The sequence below is a fragment of the Diceros bicornis genome, chromosome 3, assembly GCF_020826845.1.
Source record: "Diceros bicornis minor isolate mBicDic1 chromosome 3, mDicBic1.mat.cur, whole genome shotgun sequence".
Lineage (NCBI taxonomy): Eukaryota > Metazoa > Chordata > Mammalia > Perissodactyla > Rhinocerotidae > Diceros > Diceros bicornis.
The window spans coordinates 21,166,592-21,193,599 of NC_080742.1; the positions used below are offsets into that span (position 1 = coordinate 21,166,592).

Here is a 27,008-nt window from a genome sequence, read left to right on the forward strand (position 1 = left end):
GCAAAAGGAATTGACTGCAATAAAAACCCACTGAAATCTTTTAAAAAAATCAGTTCAAGTATATCATTGGTGAGTAGTCAGATATTTTCCATTTCATTTGGTTAATCTGTTATAAACCTGCATTCTAAAAATCACTGGTCTTGAGAATCATGTAATTTTAGAATACCAAAAGGCATGAGAGATCATTTTGACTATTTATAGTGAAAATAAACTGATGTACTCAAAGTTACCCAAGCATTTAGTAACATATTCACAACTAGATCTCAGGTCTTGTGCCTTCTAGCTTATATTTTTTACAAAATGATTTTTTCTTTTTCTTACTAATAATCCAAAGACCTTAATTCTTCCCCTTTTCCCAATCACCAAATATAGAGGGCAGAAAAATAATAGAAAGTATATGAGAATTATGTCTAATTAATTAGATCATATTTGTCCAAGACCCTGTGCTTTCATTACCTTTTTATTATTTCCAAATTCATTTCCTTGGTGTTTTTTATTTACTTTCTGCTTTAATTTTTCTGCTACCTTTATTTAACCTCACTAATTGTTTCTTTAATAGAAATCATAATCAGAAGCAATATCCTCAAGATCAATTGAGGTTTATGTCTATTTCTGAAATTTAAAATATTTGAATGCAAGTTCACAATGAATTAATGTTCTGAGTGTGTTGAATATGATAGAGTGATTTTCAAATTGTAGCTTGTTCCTTCCCACAAAGAAATCTCAAGGAATATGAAGAATTGGAGCCCCAAAAGCAGCTGTTTATTCTCTCTCACCCTCAATTCTTTTTATTTCACTTAATACTCACAATTAAGTCATAGGGTTGTTATGAAGATCAAATGAGACAACTGTGTAAAATATTTGGTCCATATTGTAGGCATCCATTAAATATTATTTCCTTGCAAAATCCCCTTATTTCCACAGAAAACTAGGGATTTTTGATAAATTCACATTCCAAATCTTTTTTAAAATGTTTATTTGCAAAAAAATTAATACATATGTCATACTTTTTAATATCAACTGACCATGGTGAAATAATAATAAAGTGAAAATTGAAATCTTATAATCATTTTCTTAACAATTTTCGAAAATACTGTGGGAGATCAAGATTTGGTCACCCTGAAATCTATCTCTTTACCTTGGTTGTTTTCTCTAGGGACATTTGACCTCCCCTACTAACTGCCTAAAGAATTTGACATGGTGGCTCCTTCCTGGAACAGATCTATCATGATGGCTGTAAAGATAACGTAGGGTAAATGTTACAATAGGAAAGGCAGCAACAAGCCCCTCTTATCAGAAGTTCTGTCTCTCTGGCTACATTCTCCGATGACCCTGCGAGGAGTGGCCAGACAATCATTTACATTTATAAGGGAAATCTCCATTTGTAAAGGTATCTCCCTCTCTGTTTTGAGAAGAGAGGGGGATGGCCTCATTTCTAGAGGCTTATCAATGTGGAAGGTGAGCCCTTGGGGCTGCATAATAAACCTTACTCTTGTTTACTGTGCTTTAGTGGTAATCTCCTGTAACTGACTCCCCCAACCCCCAAAATCCTCCTTTGTCATTGGCTGAACATGGTATTTAAGACGAGAATTTCTGCTATTGTGTTGAGAAACGCAGCGTCCCTGCTTTCTCCCATGTATACATGTTATTAAACTTGGTATTATTTTCTCCTGCTAACCTGTCTTGTTAATTATTTGGCCAGCCATAAGAATCTTAAGGAAAAGGGCAGAGGGAGATTCAACCTCTTCCCCCAACAATACTGACATAGATATATGTTTTCTACTTTAAAAAAATTTTCCCACAATAACCCTTTTAATTCTCTGAATATAATGGTGTTCAATAGGAGGCTGAAATTAGTTACTATTTCTTTTTCTCTGACTTGCATTTGGTAGATTTGGTATATGCATAAGGATTTTAAAATTTAAAATGTTTACCTATACTATATGATTGAGGCTGTGAAATGGTTTGATAAAAGAGTGTTTAATTGTGTTGCTGTGAAAGTGTTATGGCATTGCATAATATGGAGACATTTCAGAGTAAGAATTCTCCTCCCCAGAAAAGGAAGTTAAAAATATCCACCAATTAAGGCAACACTAAACGCTGATCCCGGCAGAGGAAAAGCACACAAAACAGAAAAGGTAACAATGGAATGGAGCAAATAGAATGAAAAGAAATTTATGAGCTGGACAGTTACATTTTGAAAATTAATTTTTAAAAATATTGAAGGCATTCATTTTATGGGTGCACATATTTCTTGAACGAAAGAATGAAGAAAGGGTAAAATAAAAATTTGTAATTATTTTTAAAAGTTCTGAATCAAGAAGTAAATTTCCCAGAATTTACTGAGTGGAATGAGAGTATATATGAAATCACAGGAAAAATAAAACTATGAGGAACCACAAAAAAGACTATTTATTGCATTAAGAGTAATGGTTAATGAAGTTGTCACCGACTAGGTGTCTCAAGAAACTCAAAGATGGGTTTGGAAGCAATTAACTGTTTTTCCAAGTTGTTTCTTTTCCTTTTGTATGTTAAGGAGATGTTATCACCATCCATCCTGAAACTGATCAAGCCTTACCACAAGAGCTATGCCCATGACCTTTGCCTCATTTTTAATGCAAAGATCTCTCCAGGAGGACCTTAGGCCTCATTATGTGGAAGCATGTTCTCCAACTGAGCCTGTGCAAGTGAACACCCGCCTTTCGCTTTTGAATATTCATTCCCCAACTGAGATAAAAGTTCCTGCTTTCCTTTGTTCAGGGATGCCATAACTTTGGAAATGATTCTTCATAGCCTCCTATTTGCTGCAAATACACTTTACTTTGTGAGACAACTTCCACTGGTATAGAGTCTTATTTAACTCACCAGGAGGCGAGCCCACTTGGTTCGGTATCAAAGTGAACTAGAAATTGACATTAGTTTTTATTATTTATTGATCATATATATGCAATTTTTTCCTAATTTACATTTATGTTTAACAGTTCTCACTTGAGAGAGTAGGCTTAGTCAAACTCAAATTTTCTTAAATAAAGTCCTGGGTTAAAGAGTATTCCAGGTTGGGGATTTCTAATTATCCTCTACGGTTGCAAATACTTAATGATCCATGGTTTGCATTAATATTTTGTGTGCCACAGATGTGAGTCACGGAAACAAGAGACAAAGCTGGATGGTAGAACTCTAGATACTTATTGACTTAGCCTAGTTGACCACTTAGTCTCCACGAACTGAAATAACTTTGCTGTTCTCTACTCGGTAACAAAATAGCTTTCACGCTGACTATAGAAGTAGTCACAAAATCGGAGACTTGTCAAAGTCTCAGCCATATTCCTCCCAAATGAGAGGAAGTGTAACATAGTGATTGAAAGCTTAGTCTCTCAGGCCAGACTCGAGAGTTTCCCTTCTGGGTCTGCCTTTTACCAGGTATGAGACCTTTAGCAAGTTGCTTAAACTCCCTGGGCCTCAGTTTCCTTACACGTAAAAGGAGGTTAACATTTACTCTTACATTATTGGTTTGGCTAAGGAGTAAATGAGTTAAAACAAGTAAAGAGTCTACATTAGTTATTAACCCAGAGGACAGACAGAAATATAATAGGGAATTTGAAGTGATATTTTGTTAATTTGTAATTAAAAAAAAAAAAAACACCTGACTTTCGAGACCATAAATAACTTCTAAACTGGGTATTTAATTCTAATGCAATCCATATAACATAAAATAACAGTATAGAACCCCAAAACAGAGACTCAAAACAAAACAACATAAGTGCTTAGAAAAGATCAAGAGATGTATAAAACGACAACAGCAATCTAGTAAAATCTTGGTGTTTCATAAGATTTTCCTTGACACCTAGCTTCGTAAAAGTTGTTTTTAGACAGATCTGATGCCCTTAATCTGAAAAAAAAAATACTGTACTAAATAACTGTATATATAAATTTAAAATATTTTAAAATAGCTGTGCAAATAGCAGACCAAGGGAAAGAACAAAAAGTCCTAACAATAGAATGGAGGCTGAAGGAGGGCTGGAAGAATAGACAATTTCAACTGCGATGCCTAGAAGGAAATTGTGAAAACAAGCAAATAAACTCCAGGATAAATTTTGCTGTCCAAAGTTATTTTAAACACCATTCTTCTCAGGGGAGTCTATTCATACCATGCATCTTATATGTCAAAGGAAAGGATTTTTTTTTTCCTTGTTCTGAGGTGTCAAGTCTATTAATAAAAATAAGAATAGTTAAGATATAGGTACACACAATTCTAAGGACTTTGAATATATGTATGTGCATTATCCCATTGTCAAAATAATCTAAGCTCAATCTAAGGATGAGAAAAGGATACTTATTATTTTCAAAAAGTTGAACAAGCTAAAAGTAGATGTTATACCAAAATTATTCATTGACTGCTATGTATAATAAATATGGTAAAATTCAATTTACTAATTTATTCCAGTAGTTGCTGACCAAGTATAATTCTAAAATGCACTGTTCTAGACACTAAAGGCACAGAGCTGAGAGGCATGAGCTAAAATGAACGGAAACCTTGTTTTCAAAGAACTCATAAATCAGGAATATGTTTTAGGATGCTGTTGGAAGAAACTACTTCAGCCTTTTGCTAAATAGCTCTTGTCAATATCTGAGATACATTTGTAAACTGTTGTACTGCTAGAGAGACTTAGGAATGGAATGTATTTTTCATTTTATAAATATAGAAAGCCATGCCCGCTGTTGGAAATCAATGTTCATCATGATAATATCTTAGTTTTTTAAGCTTGTTCTTTCAGTTAAGCAGGAAAGATTTTTATAAAGGCTCTTTACTTTTAGATAATGGAGATGTGGATTTACTTCCCAACAGTATAACTCCACATAGATTTATTGATAAATAAGATACTTTGATACAAATAAATACCATAAAATTTTCTAAAGAAAACATAACCTCTTAAAAGATAATCTATATTACAAGTCAAAAAGTGAATTAGAGGAACATATAAACAGAGGGATCCAGAATAAGAAGGGTTTACTTCCAGCTTGGGGAAGGAAAGATGGATTAAGACCTAATAGAAGGCCTGGGTCTTGAAGAATGGGTGGGACTTACAGAGGAGAATATTTTCTACATGGAGGGAACAGTATGAAATGTAAATTTTCAGAGAAACACCCAGAATTATCCGGTTCACTTCGGCCTAGTGATGCATTAATACCTGTGAGATGGAAACACATCCAGAGAGTGCTCTATGCAAAGAGAAAGAGAGAAAATGTATAGAAAACAAACAAACACACATACACCTTGAAAGCTACATATATTAAAATCTCCACTCATTCATTTTCTTTTTTTACAGATGGAAAAAGCAACCCTGGTTATTACATTCCGGTCAGATTAACTCTAATACCATGTGAAATACCAGGGCAAACCATCAAATTGTAAATGTGCAATCAGCAGCAATGACTTGCAATGCAGTGTACTGGGTAGCAATCAGTGTGGCTTTGTCAAAGAGAAAATTGTGACAGCTCAATTTGATTTCCTTCAATGATAATGTGGCAGTCCATGTAGATAACACAGAAACAATGGATACAATCTCACAGGGCTTCAGCAAAGCATTTTATGCTGTTCCATGACATTATCACCAACATAGTTTTGGCCATAAAAATGGAAAGTGGTCACATAATTTGTCAAGGACTTGAATGTAGATCATGGCTACTCATGGTCCAGCATCAATGTAGGTAATCATAATTGATAAATATGTTTCTCAACCTTGGCACCAATGACATTTTTGACCAGATGATACTATATTGGGGGTGGGGGGACACTGTTTTGTGTATTGTAGGATATTCAAGGCAACTCTGGCCTCTACCCACTAGATACCATCAGCACATCCTTTCCCAGTCATGTCAATTAAAAATATCACTATGCATTGTCAAATATCTCTGGGGAAAGGGGGAGGTAAAACAGTCATTGATTGAGAACCACTGATGTAGGAGGATATACAAGAAGATGTCCTCAGGAAGAGATCACTGATCAATTGTTATTTAATATATTGGTGAAGAGAATGCTGGTATTTGTATATCACAGTGCCATAGTCTGAATGGAAAAGGCAGGCGAGTTAGAGGAACTGGGACTTGAATGGTGCCTTGAAAAAGAACTCTTGGGATAAAGCGTGAAAGAAAAAGAGACATTCTAGGCTATGGTAACAATCTGAGCAAATTAATAAGGATAGAAATGTATTAGATTATTTTGCCTTGTTATAAATTTGTTTTATGATCCTAAAAGTCATCCTTTTATTAGACAGAATAATTCTTACCTATTGGATTAACATGAGTTAATATTGAAAAAGATATTCAACCAAGTTTTTAAAAATATAGTTTTATTAGAGAACAGGGAGAAAAAAATAGGTGACTTCAACTATGAGAATTAGTCCATTCAAGGCAGAAGATTAATTTTTCTGACCTAACCTCATAAAAATCTTCTGAAATTTTCCACAGCTGCTTTAACTTAAAAAAAAAAAAAATCAGAGGGCAAGGAACTGCCAGTCTGATTGAAAAATTATGTAAATGCTGGTTCTTTGTTAAAAGTTGCCTGTTACTCTAAGTTCCAAAGAAGGATCAATGGTGTGTAATTAAAAAGAGATTATAATCTTAAGAGGAAAGGACAGTTATTTAGTTTGAGAAATTAAACACCTGAATCACTAAAGGGGATCAGTTGAGTAGCTAAGCTCAATTTTAAAATCAAGAAATTCTTGCCATCTTAAAAATAAAGAATTAGAACAGTAAGAACAAAAAACAAAAACATTTATCTGATGTAAAAATTAAAAAAAAAGTTGAGAATATTTTTAGTGAAAAGAGACACATTGTTCACTGTACTAAATACTAAGATTGTGATGATGAGTGAGAGATGGTACCTGTCCTTTAACTGTGCAGTATAATATACAGAACTGGAGAGCAGAAATTGCTCTCAAGGTCATTTGTCCCACCCTATTTGAACTCTCCTCATTCAGGGCCTGCATTCACTTTGAATATGAGAGTAAGTCTTTGTCATGGTAAGAAGAAGAATACTCATACATATTATACTGCTCTCTGACTTTATTCACTTCTGCTCTGTACTGGATCATTCATTCTTCTTAGGGTATAATTGTCATCTATAAAGATCTATGTCTTTATAACATTAGGTAGGTAGGTAAAATGTCTAGGGTTTTTTTCTCTCCAAACAAGATAGCTGTTTAAAATATATGAACATAGGTTAGCATATTCCTTTAACTTTGGGAAGTTAGGTGGAAGATGATGATGAAGTTGTAAGGCAAATATAAGGCTGCAAATTGAAAAATATGACTTTACACATCCTTCTTTGTAAATTGACTGGAAGCAGAGTTTCACTCCCTGAAATGTCAATGAAAACATTAATTCACCTTCAAGGGGTCTCCCCCACCAATATCAACAGCTTTTGGTTTTGAGACAAAATAGTAGTTGAATAAAAAATATACAGCATTCTATCCTCTGCCCTGTATCATGAATAATATGTTCCCAAAATAGACCCATTATTTACCACCATCCCTCCATCCTCCATCCCACCCCCATCCCCACCTGAAGCTAAAATATACAAAACATTTAGTGCAAGGGCTCAAGAATTTCTATTGCTTTAAAATGTACAAGAAAAATAATGGATAGAGGAGTGACCAGTGAAAAATGAAATTCTAAATGATACCACTCAAGGAAAAATACTTTAAATACTGATAAAACATTTAAAATCCATTAGGTATTGCAATAGGGCACAGTGCCTGGCACATACATAATAAAGCTATCAAATTTCTTCAACTAGAGTACTGTGGAATAGTTTAATAACTATTTCCATGACTGAAAACACTAAATAAGCAGTATCATCCTTGCTATGAGAATGTCTTTGAACTACTGAAAAATTATAGACACCTTTATCAATGAGCAGTGTTGAATCTCTACTGCCATGGGAGAAAATTTACCATTTGTGAATGTAATTGAAATTGTTTTTAAAAAGTAGTTTTTCTCTAATTCCTCTAATATCCTAGTAGCAAGAAAAAAGTGAGAAACTAAATCACAGGACCCATTAATAAGAGAATAAAAACAAAGTAATAGAACACATTTAAAAGTCACACACAAGTTATTTCTCAAAGTCTAGTAGTCTAGACAAAAATGTTCTCCAATTAGTATTGTGAAAATGGCACTCAATATTTCATCAGACATCTTTAAGCTTTTCCTTAATGCACCTCTTGTCCCAGTTTGTTTTGTTTTCTTGCTGAAAGTCATTGCTCTTGGGCTGAGCAGCCAAGCAGAAAACGTTTCTACCTCACTGGACAGAAGCATTAGAGATGTCAGTCTGTGCAACACTTACTGCCTTGTATTTTCTAGAACATCTCAAAGAGATTAATTTCTTTTCTTTCCTAAAATCTGTATAATGTATTTTAGAAAGCCCTCTTAGAAGTTTATTAAGGTATTTTATGTATGTGTATGTATTTCCCCCTCCTCCCTCTATCCCTCTCTCCTTTCTTTCCTTCCTTTCTTCCAATTTTCCTATCTCCTTTCCTTCCTTCCTTTTTTGTTTTTTTGTAACATTAAGTCAGATGGCTATACTCCAATGAATGGAACAAAGTATATTCTGCTCATATGGCCCTTTGATATAGTTCAGTACAATGGCCACAATATGTAGTCATCTTTTTTTTCCAGACTGACAACTGCTTTATTCAACTCACATATATAGAGTTCAAGAGGAATATCCATATTCCATGACAAATCCCCTCAGAAGACTGTTTTACTTAGGGTGTTTTAGTGAAAGATCAGTTCTTCCTGAAACCCATTATAGTCCAATGACAGATCTAGAACCATAAGTAAGGACTGACTGAGTGTACACTGCCTTTGGGGTTTTTATCTATCACTTTTAATATTTATATCATAAGTGTAGGTTTGAAATGGTTATCAAACATATAATCCTTGGCTAATTCTCTCTATTCCATAAGGTGCCAGTATTCTTTTCATTAATTCATTTATTATTACTCTGTCACTAAGAGGCGCTCTTTCTTTTCTAGAGTAATCTGCATAGCCACTCAAAGTTTTTACATTTTCAGTCCTCTGTCTAGAGTTTTATTATTTCATAAAGGAACAACGAAAATAGCTTGCTAGGGGGTCTTCTTACTTTAAGCTATCCCTAAGAGACCACATTCAGCATGTCAATCCTTTTTCCCCCAAGTTTCTTTACTGATGATTATATGTCATCCAAATTATTTTGCCTGAATTTTAAGGATCTGGTAAAAACTCACTTTTGTTTATTCTTTCTTCTCCTTGTGGTCTTCCAAAATGCCATAGTTTGTGTGCTTTTTAACATTTAAAAAGGGGAGAGGTGATCTAAATTTACTTTTTAGACCTAAAAGTTTGCTAAATTGGCATTATATTATTTCTTTGTGGGTGAGTAGAAGAAAGCCAGGGTACTTTATTTTTTTAAAAATGACAAAATTTATAATTTAGCGTAGTATTATTGAATAACGTATAGGTTTCCAATTTTTCTTTTAATCTATGTCACATAGTATTATGATGAGGACAGATAAGACACTCAATAAATGTTGGGTATATTTAAGTAAATGTTTAAATAAAAGAATAATATCTTTGTTAACTAAATTCACTGCTAAATGGATACATGCTTCTGGAAGGGTTAATGCAACAAATAAAATTTATTATATTTTTGTCAGTGATTTAGGTCAACTTGCAGATAATTTTTTATTTATTTATATAAAGTGTTCACATAATCAAAATTTATGAAGTACTAGGAAAAGGACAAAAGTCAGATAAGAAAATGCTGAGAGAACAAAAAATATAAAAAATGAAATTAGTTAAAAGTGAGGTAATAATATTAATTGACACATGAAATAGGAATATTCTAGATATGGGTGTAAAAATAAAAGTAAGATAATTCTGGAATGGGGCAATCAGAGGATATAGGAAGTACAGGTGGTGACTCAAGATATAATTAGTTGTCCATGCCACATACCGTACATGTGTCATAAAGAGGCAGATTTAGACACATCTTTTGATATATTAGTTAAAAAGTCACTGGTGATCCCGGGAAAAAGTTTCCACAGAGTGATTATACTAGGTGAAAGAATAAACGGGAAGAGAGAAAGTAAAAGCAGTGAGTGTAGATGAACTCTTCACAGATTGGTAACAAAGAGAGACAGGGTAGTGGTTTGGTGGTGGGTGTTCTGAGGAAGAGTGTTCTTTAGGGAGAAGGGCATAAGTAAGATATAGTCTGAGGGTCACGAGCTGGGGAGGGGAAATGGTTGAAGACATACAAGAGAGAAGAGTAAACAGACAAAGCCTTTATAATGACATCCTCTAGCCAGAGATAACACATTGTTTCAACAGTAATAACTAAAAGATTAAGATTTAAAATATATCAAAACGTACTATGTATTGAACATTATTAAAAGCTTCATATATAATATCTTATTAAATCTCTTTCTTAATTATCTTTCTTAGAGAGGAACGATTATTAATTCCAGGTCTCAGATATTTATAACTTTAGAGCTATTATATAACTTGGCCAAACTTGCATCACTAGCAAGTGGCAGAGCCAGTACTCGACTCCATGTTTGCCTAACGCTAATGCTCAAAATGTGATTTATTTCAAGTTCAAAAGTTTAAAAACATTAAAATAATCTACAATGCAGATTTCTACATTAGCATATATGACAAAGTACGAAGATATATTAATACAATGTGTTCATATCTGATATGAACCATAAAATCAATGGTATATTTAAAGGTTTGGAGAAAGTAAATCATTATAAAAATGAGAAAAAACAATACAAACTAAGTTGATTATCAATATGAAATTTATTTTCAATTTTCTTGACATTTAACATACTTATCTGATATTTTTCAAATTATCAATCTTTGTTCTCCAAAAATAGTATTGGCTAAATTTCTAGAAGATATGTTGAAAGAAATTACTATTATTTTATGAAGTAAGTTGGAGTTATTGTTGAGGAGTCTAACATTAAATGTACACTTCAAATATTTAGGATTGGTGAATTCTGTTTTTGGCCCTCTGTCCATATATCCAATACATACTAAATCTGTATTGGGTACCATGTTTTGTGCTAGGCCATGGTGACATAAGGATGAATGACACTAGTATCATTTTTTCTGCCTTCATGCAGCTTTCAGAGCTTAGAAAAACCAATAGAGACATTTCACCAAGAACTGTAATTTAGCATGATAAATTTTATAATAAAAGCTTATATGTGGTTCTTAGAAAGTATAGAGAAAGGAGTTTGTATCTCAGGTTGAGCTGATATACATAATGCAGCTGAGAAGACAATGTGTGTGGTAGTTCTAAAAGCTGAGAGGGAAACTGCAAGGTCTGTAGGGGAGAGATCTCTTGGCAGCAGAACACATGTGCAAAGGCATGAAAACATGGATACACACACGGCCCAGGACCTACAAAACCTAGTGCATAGTGTTGAAGCATGTATGTATGGAGGGAGAAACAGTATCCAGAAGTGAAACTAGAAAGTGATGTATTAGACTATGTAGGGCCTTGAATGCCATGCTCAATTTAGAGTTCATCATGTAAGCAAGAAGGGTCACTGAAGAGTCTAAGTGTAGAAATGACACACTCATACATATTCATTAGGAGATAGCTCTGGCAGAATTTTACTATTTCTAATAGTATAAAATTTACTAAAAATTTTGACTGATCCTAAATTGCCAAGACGTAAATATTAGCATAACACAAAAGCACTCTTTATTTCTATGAAAATAGATTGACTTCTACAAAAGTAGAAGCTAGCGTCCAAAGAGGTTAAAGTTGAATGCATGAACTCTGGTTTCTGTGGTAGATAGTTTCTGAGCTACAGAATTATAATCTCAGTCTCTGACTTCCAGTCTAATTTGTTTCCCAAATATACCAAGATAATACCTTTGTGAAACTATAATTGCTAGGTTATGTGCTCTTTATCTCATGACACATAAAGTCTAAGAATGTTCTATAGATCTTTTGGCTCCTTTTACAATCCCACTGATGGAGTTTCAACATAAAGATCTTAGTAATATATTTACCTACACAATATTTTTGTTGTGTTCCCACGAGACAGGCACTCTACCAGGTTCTTAAGGTGGAAGGGAAGAGAGCAAAAATCAAATCATATGGAATATTTAGAGTTATGAGATAGAGGAAAATGTGAAGGCATGGTTAAAGAGAAAGGGATGGATGTAGAAAAATTCAGTGTCTGAAACTGAGGCAAGAAGGACAGTTTGGGGTGTTGCAGAGAAGTTACTAAAAATAAGGCTAAGACAAGAGTATTGGATATGGCCATTGGGAGACTACGTTTTTACCCTTGAAATGCAAGTGTTCTGTTTTTTTTTTTAATTTTCTGCTTTCTTTTTATATTTTCTATATTTGTATACACAAACATACATGTAACTAGTCATATTTTTGTTATATACAAAACATATCTGTTTTTGAGACAACATATATTTTATGATTTAAGGTTTGTATTTTAATGGATGATATATATTAAAATTATTCCCACGTACCTTTCTTTTGTAGACTTTAAAGGCATTTAAAGGCCTTGACAATTCCAAATTATTTCTAACGCTTACCTATATCTTTCCATACATTTCTACTTCCAAAGCCAAGTCCTTGCATTAGTCCAGGACACCACTCATTGCGCATCTACTACTGTATTAGTCAAGCATTGTTTTTGACCTTAAGGAAACAGTAGTGAATAAGAGACATATGGCCCCTTCTCTCATGAGAGAAATACAGACATCATATGATAAAATATTAATTATAAATGTGCCATATGTTATGAAATGGGAGCTAGCAGAGAGGGCACTGCACATATACAGATACCGAGTCAGGTGAGAGTGTGGGATACTCCATAAACTAAACTACTTGGAGCATAGAGAACAATAGAGAGGATGGCATGTGATGGGTCTAGAAAGGTGGGCTGGTCCCTGTAAGCCACACTGATAACTTGTAAATCTGACATAATTTCAATGAGAAGCTATTGAATAGCGATGACTGGACCAATAAAATCTACATATGAAAAGGTATTATTTGGCTGCAGTGCAGAATGAATAGGATGGGAGTAAAGACAAAAGTAGGAAAACAAGTTAAGAGTTGTTGTAATGATCAAAAACAAAAAACAAATCGTAATGCACCTTTGAAAACAGAGTGGTAGCAGGGGCAGTTATGGAATACTGTACTATACAGAATACTAAGGATTTCAGGCTTTGTTCTTAGTGTTTAACTTTTATTAACTCATTTGACTCACAGTAATCTTATAAGGTGGATACTATTATTATCCCCACTTTATAAATGAGGTAATTTAGGCACAGTGAGGTTAAGCAACTTCTCAAGTTCACACTGCTGGAAGGTGGCAGATCCTATTTGAATTGACGAAGTGAGGCATTTTGAACTGAAGCAGCCTGGCTCCAGAATCATGCTCTTAAATAGAGCATTTTAGATGATAGTTATCTATTAGTTATCTATTTCTGTGTAAAAAATCACTTCAAAATTTAGTGGCTTAGAACAATAGTATTTGTTATCATACATATTCTGTGGGTCAGCAATCCAGGTATGGTTAGCTGAGTCCTCTGCTCAGAGTTTCTCATAAGGCTGCAATCAAGCTGCCCTCTAAGATTGGGGTATCATCTGAGTGCTTGACTAGGGAAGAATCTACTTCTAAACTCAATCATGTGGATGTTTGCAGGATTTGTATACCAGAGAGCTGTTGGATTGGGGGCTTCACTTCCTTCTCGGTCTCCCTTGTTCCCTTCCATGGGGGGCCTCTGTAGAGCAGCTCACAACAGGGCAGCTTGCTTCATCAAAACAAGCAAGATGAGCCGGAAAGAGTACCAGCAAGATGGGAGTCATAGCGTTTTGTAACCTAATCTTACATCCCATTATTTTTTTCCACATTCTATTCACCAAAAGCAAGTCATTAAGTGCAGCTCACACTCAAGGAGAGGGGATTCCACAAGGGCATGAACACCAGGATGTAGCGACGGATGAGTGGGAGCCGTTTTAGATGCTGTCTACAACATAAAATAAATTGGACTTTATGATTGATTGCACGTGAAGGATGTGGGAGAGGGCAGAGTCAAGGACCCTTTGAAAGGCTGTAAGATGATTATACATTTGGTGACTGAAAGTTGAGGGAGCTTGTGCCTTCCCTGTAATGTAGGAAGTATATTTATCTACCGTAATTAGGGCAGGACTTATCAGGTTTGAGCAGAGTGGAACATGAGAAAGGAAACTGAGTAGTTAAATCTTGTAGGAGTTTTTGGTAGTGGGAGGGTCTAATAGAGGTAGGGGACTCTGACTTTTATTTTAATATTCCTGTGTATGTGTCTTCCTCTGGAAGGGCTCAATAGGCCAGATGCAGAAAAGGAAGAGGCAGATATTTCCATTCATGCCAGGTAAATTCTGTGCCAGCATTGTGAGATGGATTAGAGAAATAGCAAGAGGGTTGTTGACATGGTGAACCTTGAATTATGAGAGCAGTAGGGATAGGAGGGTTGATAAATGCGGACAAAGTAGAAACTACAATGGAGTAAAATAAGGGTGAACTTGAAGACATGTGGTGGAGGTACTTACGTGAGCAAGCACTGAGTTAGAAAGTTGACATGATGGTAGTATGTATGATTTATGAGTTAGATAATTTTCTGGTAATTTCAGGTCAGAGAGTAATTGTGGGAATGGATGGACAACATCCATTGTTGGTAGAAGTAATGATCACTGGAGATGAATTTTAAGAAGGTAAAGAAATATAGAACTAGGTATTAGATCATCATCTTCACAGATGTGGAAGCCACTCAGGACCTGGCAGGACTTTTGGTGGTGAGATATCAGTTTATTACACACAGGTGGAGTCCCATGATAGATATGCTTGTAGATGAAACATGCTGGATTGCACTGTTGATGCAAATGCATTCTCAGAGAGAAAAGTAAACATCTCCAGGTTTGTTTTGCTTTCCTTTCTATTTTTATTTCTTTAAAATAAGTTTTGGAGTAATTTGTTACACAGCAATAAGTAACTAATATGCTCACTGACTTTTCTACATTATTGAGCATCTGAATATATGCTTGTTTATCTTTCCGATGATTTGGTCTCACATTTTTCAAACAGACAGTCCATCCATTCTGACAAGTCCTCCCTGGAGAGGCTGTGTTACATGTATAGACTCTTCGCTGTTCTGTTTCACCTTGCCTTTTTGGGTTATTTTCTGTTGCAAAGCCCTGACTCATGAGCCACAAATGACTCACTGTGGAGTTGACAGGACCCTCTCTGGGTTCTTGCCTCAGCTTTCTTTCCTGGCTGATAGTTTCTATCAGGTCAGACTGGACCAGTCCTTGAGGTGCTTCCAAGAAATGAGGGTAATTTACAGGTTGTTAATTAAACACCAAGGGAACAGTTGAAATCCTAGCAGTTTTGCCTTTTGAAATGTATCCTGAGGTTTTCAATTTTCTAGAATGGCAGATTTTTCAGTGAAAAATTATTTTAAGTGTGCTTCATACTGGCTACTGACAGAAAGAATAAGCATTTGAGAAAACAGTCTGCACTAGGCAAAAACATGCTTTTTAGGCCGTCCTATCTCCCGAATAGTCTCCAGCCCTCACAGCCTTGCCTTCTATGCATGGCTAGATCAACGAATGCAGGGCTTACTGGCACTTAAGAGAGGCCCAGACTATTTCAATTTTTTGATATTCCTGATATATAAGAAATGAAGAAATGTTTCTAATAAGGTTATAAAACTGTGATATATTTTAAATGTTGACATTGAAAAATTATGTTTTAAAATATACACAAATAAAACTACACAATGACTTGTACCTGAAAATGACATCTGAAGTCTAAATTTTGAGGCCCTTTGCCAAAATAAGGCCATGGCTGAATAATCCCCCTTGGTCTCTCTGTGATTCTTCATATACAAATGAATTTTTTTCTCATAAAAATTGAAAATTAGATCCAGCTTAGGAATAGATAAACTTTAATGGGGGTTCTCTATTAATCAGAGAAATAAATCTCTAATAATGGAATGTCATGTGTTAGGATTAATATTTGGGGGGTTTGGTCCAATTCTCCTCTGAAATTTTTCCACATGTTCACCTCAGTTACCAATTAAGAGCATGACATTTTTTAGAAGTTAGCTACTACTGTGAGTTGGCTTTGCATCTGAAATAATATTAAAACATGACTTTTACAAACTATTCTTATTAATTACTTTAGTGGACAAAATTATTCAGAATTTTCTTCCACAGAGATGGCTAGATTTTATGGTAGCCATTCAAAAGCATTGAGAAGTCCCCTATAACACTCATAGGTAGCTAATGATTTTTACTTAGGTACCTAATGATTGAAATTTCTTTAGTGGGGCTGTTTTTCTTGAAAGCCTAAAGAAAGGACGTAGACTGCTTGACAGGTATATGTTCTAATATGAAATTGCAGTCTTTTGAGATTTCAGCTAGCTTTTCTATTCTACAGTATGATAGTGTCAAAGCTTCCAACAACTCTAGAATATGTCTGGAAAAAAATTTATATGATATGCTGCCTACAAATTCAAGATCTCTGGATTTGTATCTACCTATATATCTATAGCAATTATTTTCAATGTAGAAAACATTTTTCTATATAATAACACTTGTATAAAAAGTACACAATAAATGGTAGATATTATTATAAATTATTAGTTGATTGTTATTATAATATGCATTTCTTGGAAACTACAGCAATAATTCTTTAATTGCAGCACTCAAAATTCCTTTTGGTTAGAAAGTCTATAAACATTTTGGCACGCATATGATAGTACCAAATATGCATATGAAAACTCAATGGAAATTATGATGTGCTGGTATCAGGAGTTCAGAAATTCATAAACTAAATGTTTTTCCTAGAATAATAAAGATCTTTGGAATTCACCAACTAATCTAATAATGATTCACTGAGAAAAAAAGTAGGTAAAGGCATATATAGAAGGACCAGAAAGAGACCTAGTATACTGAAAGGAGTTTAGGATTTGGACTCAGAAACTCAAGTTTAATCATGACCGCAACTTACTTGTTCAGCATGACCTTAACCAACTTAATCTTCTTTATTCTCAGTTTTTGACTCTGTAAATTGCAGATCAAATATCTATTCCACATTGGTTTCTTATAAGGTATAATGAGTTTAGTCATTTTAAGTACTTAGTTGTTTGCTCAGATATGAAGTACTCAATGAATGCTAGCTGCTAATATTATCATTCCTGTTACTGAAAGGATCAACTGTGGTTATGTAAATACATGTTGCCTACCACAAAACAAAAAACAAGCAGAAGCTCCACAACATGTAGTCTATACGTCTCTTGAATGTTAAAGAAATATCCACATCTCCAAAAAGATAAATTTAATAGAGTTAACTAGTTCTTCATATGAAGCTAAAAATAAAATAAGCTATCAATTATTTTTATTACCCTTATGCCATGAGTGAAACTTCATTAACTAAGACAGAGCAAATTATAAATCAAAATTCTATGCCATGATTGAAATGATATCATGGAAATGGCAAAGTAGGGAGTTCTACGAATCTATCCTTCCACTTATTAAAAAAAAAAAAGACAGAAACAACAGGCCCAAAATGGAGTCACTTGTGCTAAGCCCCATGTCAGCAAACCAAGACTTAATTGTAGTTTCAGCCTCTCTCAGGAATAAACTTTAACTAGTCAGTCTAGAATTTTCTGGCTAGCATTAAGAAGGTAATCTGCCTGATAGACTCCTGCCTTCCTCCAAAGGAAGGTTACCTTGCCTGAAATACTTCTTTCTTTTGTTTATATCTTCTTTGTCCTATCCCCTTTCTACTTTTAAAAACTGTCCCTTTTGTACAGCTCCTCAGAGCTCCTTTCTACTTGCTAGATGGGATGCTATCCAATTCATGAATTACTGAATAAAGTCAATTAGATCTTTAAATTTCCCCAGTTGAATTTTGTTTTTTAATATGCTAAATCAACCATTAAGCTGGCAAAAAGAGACAGAAGCAACTTTCTTGGAACTCTGGAATCTAGTAAAACACTTACAGCAAATAGGGAAATGCTTAATGAAGAAAGAGGCTGATATAATTCAGAAAGAAAGCATTGTGGTGTTTTTGCTTAATCTCTTACAATTCCCCATACTCCAGCTCAGACACAACATCTAGACAAAAGATCAACTAGGAAATAGGGGACTTGAAAAACCATGAACTTACTAGTCCTGATAGACATCTATACAACACACAACTCAACAACAGCAGAATACACATTTTTCTCAAGTGCACTTGGACTATTCTCCAGATAGACCATATTAGGCCACAAATTTAAAAAGACTGAAATCATAAAAGTATTTTCTCTGACCACAGTAGACTGAAGCTAGAAATCAATAAATAAAAGAAAACAGGAAAATTCACAAATGTGTGAAAATTAAACAACACACTTTTGAACAACCAATGGATCAAAGAAGAAATCACAAGGGAAATGAGAAAATACTTTAAGATGAATGAAAATGAAAAACAAGATAACAAAACATGGGATACAGAGAAAGCAGTTCTTGGAAGGAAATTTATAGCTGTAATGCATACAGTAAAAAAGAAGAAAGATTTCAAATCAATAAGTTAAATTGACATCTAAGGAACTCAAAAAAGAAAAGCAAACTAAAACCATAGCTAGCAGAAGAAAAATATAATAAAGATTAGAGTAACAGTAAATGAAATAGAAAATAGAAAACAGAATTAATAACATCAAGGGTTGATTCTTTGTAAAGATCAAGACAATTGACAAAATTTTAGCTAGACTGACTAAGAAAAAAAAGAGAAGACACAAATAAACAAAATCAGAAATGAGAGTGGGGATTTACTAGCAAACTTATGGAAATAAAAAGAATTATAAGAGAATACTATGAACAATTGCATGCCAACAAATTAAATAACCTAGATGAAATCAAGATGGACAAATTTCTAGAAACATGCAAATTACTAAAACTGAATCAAGAAGACATAAAAAAAATCTCAACAGATCTATAATAAGCAAAGAGATTGAATCAGTAATCAAACACCCCCCCCCCCCGCCCCCCACGAAAGCTCAGAATCAGATGGCTTCACTGGTAAATTCTACCAAACACTTAAAGAAGAATGAACACCATTCTTCTTAAAGTAATTCCAAAAATAGAAGAAGAGTGAACACTTCCTAATTCATTTTATAAGGCAAATATTATCCCTATACCAAAGTGAGACTAAGATATCACAAAAAAGAAGACTATACACCAATATCACTTATGAAGATAGGTGCAAAATTCCTCAACAAAATACTAGTAAACAAAATCCAACAGTATATTAAAAGAATGACCTAGTGAGACTTATCCCAGGAATGTAATGTCATTTAACATAATAAAATACTAAAATCGATGTAATACTGCAAAATAGAATAAAGGGGGAAAAAACCATGATGATTATCTCAAGTGATGCAGAAAAAGCACTTGACAAAATCCTACACCTTTTCATGGTAAAAACACTCAGAAAGTTAGGAAAAGAAGGGAACTTTATCAACATGATAAAGAGTATATTTATAAAAAATCCACAGCTAACATCATGCTTAATAGTGAAAGACTTCATGGTGAAAGACTGAAAATTTTCCCCCCAAGATCAGGAACAAGATAAGGGAGCCTATTTTTACCACTGCTATTCTACGTTGTACTTAAAGTTCTAGCTAGAGAAGTTAGGCAAGACAAATAAATAAAAGGCATCCAAATTGGAAAGGAAGAAGTAAAACAATTTCCATTCACAGATGACATGATGTTACATACAGAAAATACCAAAGAATGCACAAAGAAACTAACAGAGCTAATAAACAAATTCTGCAAAGTTGCAGCATACAAGATCAACACAAAAAATGTCAGTGATGTTCTATACACCAGATATGGCCAATGTGAAACAATTCCATTTATACCAGTGTTCAAAGAACAAATACCTATGAATAATTTCCTCAAGGAGGTTAAAGACTCGTATACTGAAAACTACAAAATTTTGCTGAAAAAGAAAAAAATTAAAGAAGAGCTAAATAAATGGAAAGATATCCTATGTTCATGGATTGGAAGATTTAATATAAGTTTAAGATGACAATACTACCCAAAGTGATCTATAGATTCAATGCAATTCCTATCAAAATTCCAATTGCCTTCTTTTGCAAACATAGAAAAGCTCATCCTCAAATTTATATGGAATTTCCAAGAGCCCCAAATAGCCAAAACAATATTGGAAAAGAACAACAAAGTTGGAGGACTTACACTTCCCTATTTCACAACAACTTCAAAGCTACAGTAATCAAAACAGTATGGTACTGGCATAAAGATAGACATAGATCAATAGAATAGAATTGAGAGTGCAGAAATAAATCCTTACATCTATGGCTAATTGATTTTCGACAAGGGTGCCAAGACCATTCAAGAGGAAATGAATAGTCTCTTCCATAAATGATGCTGTGTATCAATATGCAAAAGAATGAAGTCAGACACCTATCTCACAAGCTATACAAAAATTAACTCAAAATGGATTAACTACCTTAAAAAAAAGAGCTAAAACCATAAAACTCTTAGAAGAAAACATAGGTATAAATCTTCATGACCTTGGATTTGATAATGGATTTGATAATAGATATGACATCAAAAGCAAGAGTAACAAAAGAAAAAATAGATAAATGAAGCGTCATCAAAAATTTAACTTTTGTGCATCAAAGGCCATTATCAAGAAAGTGAAAAGAAAACCAATAGAATGGTGGAAAATACTTGCTAATCATATATCTGATAATAGTATCTAGAATATATAAGGAACTCTTACTGCTCAACAACAAAAATGCAAACAGCCTAATTAAAAATTGGGCAAAAGAACTTGAATACTCATTTCTTCAAATAAGAAATACAAATGGCCAAGAAGCACATGAAAAGATGCTCAATTCTGTTAGTCATTAGGGAAATGCAAATTAAAATCATAATGAGATACTAATTCATACCCCCTAGGACGGCTATAATGATGATGATAATACTAATAATAAATGGAAAATAATAAGTATTAGGAAGGACATGGAAAAACCAGAACATTCGTATATTGCTGGTGGGAATGTAAAATGGTTCAGCTGCTGTAGAAAAGAGTCTGACAGTTCCTTACAAAGTTAAATATGGAATTGCCATATGATCCACAAATTCTACACCTAGGTGTATATCCAAAAGAATGGAAAACAAGTACTCAAACAAACACTTGTGCATTAACGGTCATTGGAGCACTATTTTCAATAGGCAAAATGTGGAGACAACCCAAAGGTCCATCAATAGATGAATGGATAAACAAATCGTGGCATACATAATCCAATAGAATTCAGACATATAAAGGAATAAAGTACTGATACATACTACAAAGCAGATGAACATAGAAAACATTATTTGAAGTGAAAGAAGCCAGACCTGAAAGGTCACATACTATGTAATTCCCTTCATATGTAATATACAAAATAGGTAAAACCACACAGAGAGAAAACCGACTGGTGGTTGCCAGAGGCTAAGGGAAGAAAGAAATGGAGAGTAACTGCTGAATAGGCATGGAGTTTTAGTTTGGTGTTTTGGAACTAGACAGAGGTGGTAGTTGCACAATATTGTGCATGTAGAATGTCACTAAATTGTTCACTTTTAAATGGTTAATTTTACGTTATGTGAATTTCACCTCGATTTTAACAAGCAGTCCTTAAAAATGCATCATTACTCCCCAAATTCTGAGATATGAACAAAACCTATTTACATTTTAAAACATTTTTACTTCTGAAATGTGTATATTTTTGTTAAAATTGTTTTCAAGTCACATTTCATTGTAGTGGCTATTAAAATCTAAACTACAACTTTTTGCATTTGTAAAAAAAACTATGCCTTGCTTTATCATAAACTTTACTAGTCATAATTTTTTTTTACAAGTCTGCCTTATTTCTATAGTAAAAAATCAAAATCCTCAACTTTCCAAATGTACTGAGTCCCTGAACTACTCAAAAGTTTTTGTATAGAGTTAATTAAAATACGATACAGGGCCGGCCCCGTGGCTTAGCGGTTAAGTGCACACACTCAGCTACTGGCGGCCCTGGATTCGGATCCCAGACACGCACCCATGCACTGCTTCTCCGGCCATGCTGAGGCCGCGTCCCACATACAGCAACTAGAAGAATGTGCAACTGTGACATACAACTATCTACTGGGGCTTTGGGGAAAAAAAAGGAGGAGGATTGGCAATAGATGTTAGCTCAGAGCCGGTCTTCCTCAGCAAAAAGAGGAGGATTAGCACGGACGCTAGCTCAGGGCTGATCTTCCTCACAAAAAAATTTAAAAAAATATGATACAATGTACTTCTCATACGAGTAATTATGCTCTGATATGCTTTTGGAAACTTTGCTAATTTGGCAATAGTATTCCATTGTATATTTGAACTCCTCAATGTTAGGTAAACATGAATTAAAAAAGCTATAGTTTTTTTCTTTTTATAATTTTTACAAATTTAGCCACCAGCCACACTATTATTTAGGGACGAACAGACTCAATTATGTGCAATTAACCAATGCCACCCAAACTTTACTTTTGTGTTTTGCTAAAACAGTATTATATACACTGAAGGATATATCATTGTGTGGCTGGATAATTTGCTGAGAAATTCAATTGTGTTTTATTCTTCTTGCAATAAGAGACTAGAATAATGAGAGATGTTCTCTTTTCTTAACCACATGAAGGCAGCTCCATGTCAGATTCAAAATCTGAGTGCTTTGCTAAAGGGACTGTTTGAGTCACAGATCCCACCCAAAGTTAACCCCCACTTCTGTACATACATACTTAAGTCTAGTGGGACGGCAATGCCAATGATAGCACTTTTAAGAGTCACAGCCTTGGAAATCAGATAAGGCACTGTTTGCCAAGCTTGGCATATAAACAGAAGAACTGTTCTCTTCAAAGGTCTGTGGAGGCTTAGACCATGACTAAACCATCAGTGAGAAATATATAAATGATTAATTTGCTTTAAAGGATTAGAGAAATATGACATTTCAATACCTTAGTGTTATAAAGTGAAATGCCTACTAACTATAAGAGTATAAAAATTAAAGTGAAGCTAATGATAATGGTGTCAGAAGTAAGGCATATTATATTTCTACATTTTCCATTTTCGTTAGGAAGAAACATTGCTATGTAAGAATACAGATATATTTCTTAACTAGTTTGTTGCTTCATTCAACATGACATTTTCTTGATTATTTTCCTAGGAGAAAAGAAAATGCTTAAAGGTACTGATAACCTCCTTTTTCTCTTCCTTTTAATCTCCCAGTGTCGAGTTCTTAGTACTAAGTTTAAAATCATTCTTTTTGTAGTTACCACTTCAAAAATTTATTGGGGGGGCCGGCCCTGGGGCTTAGCGGTTAAGTGCTCGCGCTCCATTGCTGGCGGCCAGGGTTCGGATCCTGGGCGCGCACCGAGGCACCGCTTCTCCGGCCATGCTGAGGCCGCGTCTCACGTACAGCAACTAGAAGGATGTGCAGCTATGACATACAACTATCTACTGGGGCTTTGGGGGAAAAAATAAATAAATAAAATTAAAAAAAAAAATTTATTGGGGCAGCAAAACGTATTTTGCTATATGCTCTTAATGAGTCAGAAAGGAGGCCTGATGACCAGTAAGCATAAAGAGAAACAAACAAGTAATTTAAAAGCATTGACATAACCTAAAGGCTATGAAAACATGATAGCATAAGAATTAAAATAACAGATCAGATCACTGGAAAATGAACACAGATACTTCCTCTTTTCTCATTTAACTTTACATGGTGCTGCTGGACTAGGATACTGAATTCTATGAACAACTATCTAATGCTGATTCCTTCTTCAGGGCAAAAAATCATCTGTAGTTCTAATATGCTACCATGAGATAATGACTTCATTCCTCAATCAGAAAATGTGTTAAATGGTTTATGCAGGCAATCTGAAGTAGAATAATAAAGTTAATAAAAATTTCTAAGAATTAACATGAACTTATCCTAAAACATAAATGTAAATCAAAAAAGTAAAATACATCTTCCCCGTTTTCTTTTCAGCAGTTATTTCTTTATATTCCAGCATGCTGAATATTGTAGTATTGCCTGCCTGGGAATTATTCCGAGAACAAATTGTTGATCCATAAAGAGACATTGTAGTGATTCCAATGCTTCTATAAAATATTTCCTCATTGGCAAGCTCTCATCAGAGCAAAATTAACTTTATTTCAAATGCTGTAAAATGTAAATCTCTAATTATGCTATATTTCTGCACAGGGAGTATTAGAATTATGATTGATTACTATATGATGTATTTTCTAGAGCATCAGATCATTAGCAATTTAAAGAATGATTCATTAACTACCTATCAAAAATTATGGGAAATATAATGACCATTTTAATAGTGGCGTAAAGTCTTTACTAAATTATCTTGAGATAATAAAGGTATTTTATGTTCAGATTCTTGAAACGTCTTAACACAAAAATCACAGGAATCTCTGTTGTTTTTGCTTCTCTCTCAGTGATTTATTATCCCCTGGCCTAGAACACAACCTTGGAACATGACATTAAAACAGTTCAGAGTTGCTTTTATCTACATATGTTTGCAGTGAATGAAATATTTTTTCTTCATAAACCCAAATCAAGTGAAATAGCTTCTCCAATTAAATTAAATAACAAAATTTCCTTGGAAAGTACTTGACCATGGCCCTTATTCCATATAAACTGCCGAACCATTTGGTTCTTTAGAATACTGTTAACAATTGATAAATGATGGCAATTAAATTAAGTAAATGGCAAGAAATATTTTATTCAGTCTTCTAGAAGATAAAGCTGCTGGGCTAATATAAATATGACAGTATTTTACTAAACGTCATTTTAAGAGGTTAACTTTTCAATTCCCAATTCTATACATCCAATTACATGAGAATAGAGGTATACTTGGATGGGTGATTAGACGATTTTCCAAACGGATAATTAACGAAACCTGAGCTTATTGATTATTGTGCATTTGAGTGAGCATTTTATAGGCATCCGCTCCTGCCATCAAGGAAAGAACTGGTTGAAACCACTAGCAAAGAAGCTTTTTCTAGTTACAATAACATTACTGTTTTGTTAGAAACATTTCTATCATTTTAATACCTATGACACTGAAGAAATTCATGCACATTTATTCATGTCAAAAGGAAAATTAATGTTGTGATGTTGAGTCTTTTATGAAGTATTATAAAACTCTCTACAATTAGCATTAGTTAGTACTTTAAGCAGTACTTTCATCTTGAGGTTCAAAGAAGTAAATGACTAAGCCATACAAGTAGCTCTATGTCTAGAGACCGAGCTCTGTGATTAGGGCTGAGTTTTGTCAGAAAAAGCAATGGGGACTTGCCTTGTCCCTTTCATGCTAAAATACAGTACCTAACAGATAAGAAATTAAAATTTAGTCCAACCTATTAAGAGTAAAATATTCATGTAGTTAAAATGGTTTATCAGAGAGCACAAACAATTTTTGTATATATTTTTTCATATATTTAATCATTCACTTGAGGAAGAAGGAGAGGGAGTGACAAGTGTAACCACCTTTAGCTTCAAATCTTCTATTTTTACTGGATCTTTGTTCCCTCAGGAGGGTTATTTATTGTTCTTCACAAAGCTAAGCTTTTATTTGTCATCTCATAAAATTTTTGCAACCAAAAAAATACTGAGATAGCAGTTCTATAATCTAGCTTAACAATTTCTTATACAATAGTCCCCCTTTATCCATGGGAGATATGTTTCAAGACCCCCAGTGGATGTCTGAAACCTTGGATAGTACCAAACCCCATATATACTATGTTTTTTCCTATACATCCATACCTATGATAAACTTTAATTTATAAATTAGGCACAGTAAGAGATTAACAACAATAATAATAAAATAAAACAATTATAACATTATACTGTAATAAAAGTTATGTAAATGGTGGTCTCTCTCTCTCTCTCAAAATACGTTACCATACCATACTCACTCTTCTTCTTGTGATGATGTGAGATGATATGATGCCTACGTGATCAGATGAAGTGAAGTGAATGATGTAGTGTCCCCGGTGGGATGGGCAGGAGGGCGCAAAATTTCATCGTGTTACTTGGAACAGCACACAATTTACATCAAACTAAAAAGCTTTTGCACAGAGAAGAAAACTATCAACAAAAGGCAACCTACTGAATGAGAGAAGACATTTGCAAATGGTGTATCTGGTAAGGGGTTAATATCCAAAGTACATAAAGAACTCATACAACTCAATATCAAAAAAACAAATAATCTGATTGAAAAACGGGCAGAGGACCTGAATAGATATTTTTCTAAAGAAGAGTTACAGAAGCCAACAGACACATGAAAAGATGCTCAACATCACTAATCATCAGGGTAGGCAAATCAAAACCACAACGAGATAACGTCTCATACCTGTCAGAATGGCTGTCACCAAAAAGACAACAAATAGTAAGTGCTGGCAAGAATATGGAGAAAAGGGAACCCTTGTGCTCTGTTGGTGGGAATGTAAATTGGTGCAGCCACTATGGAAAACAGTATGGAGGTTCCTCAAAAAATTAAAAATAGAACTACCATTCGATCTAGCACTTCCACTTCTGGGTATTTACCCGAAGAAAACAAAAAACACTAATTTAATAAGACACATGCACCCTATGTTCATTGCAGCATTATTTACAATAGCCAAAATATGGAAGCAACCTAAGTGTCCATCACAGGTGAATGGATAAAGAATATATGTTGTGTACACACACACACACACACACACACACACACACACACAATGAAACATTATTCAGCCATAAAAAAGAATGAAATCCTGCCATTGGCAACAACATGGACGGATCTAGAGGGTACTATGCTAAGTGATACAAGTCAGACAGAGAAAGACAAATGCCATATGATTTCACTTATATATGGAATC

At 34.2% G+C, this 27,008-nt stretch overlaps 1 protein-coding gene across 1 annotated transcript in view; it reads right to left on the reverse strand.

Annotated features, from left to right (window-relative positions):
* The window catches only part of PCLO (piccolo presynaptic cytomatrix protein), a 397,054-nt gene that overhangs the window by 157,133 nt on the left and 212,913 nt on the right, over positions 1-27,008 (reverse strand). The window lies entirely within an intron of this gene.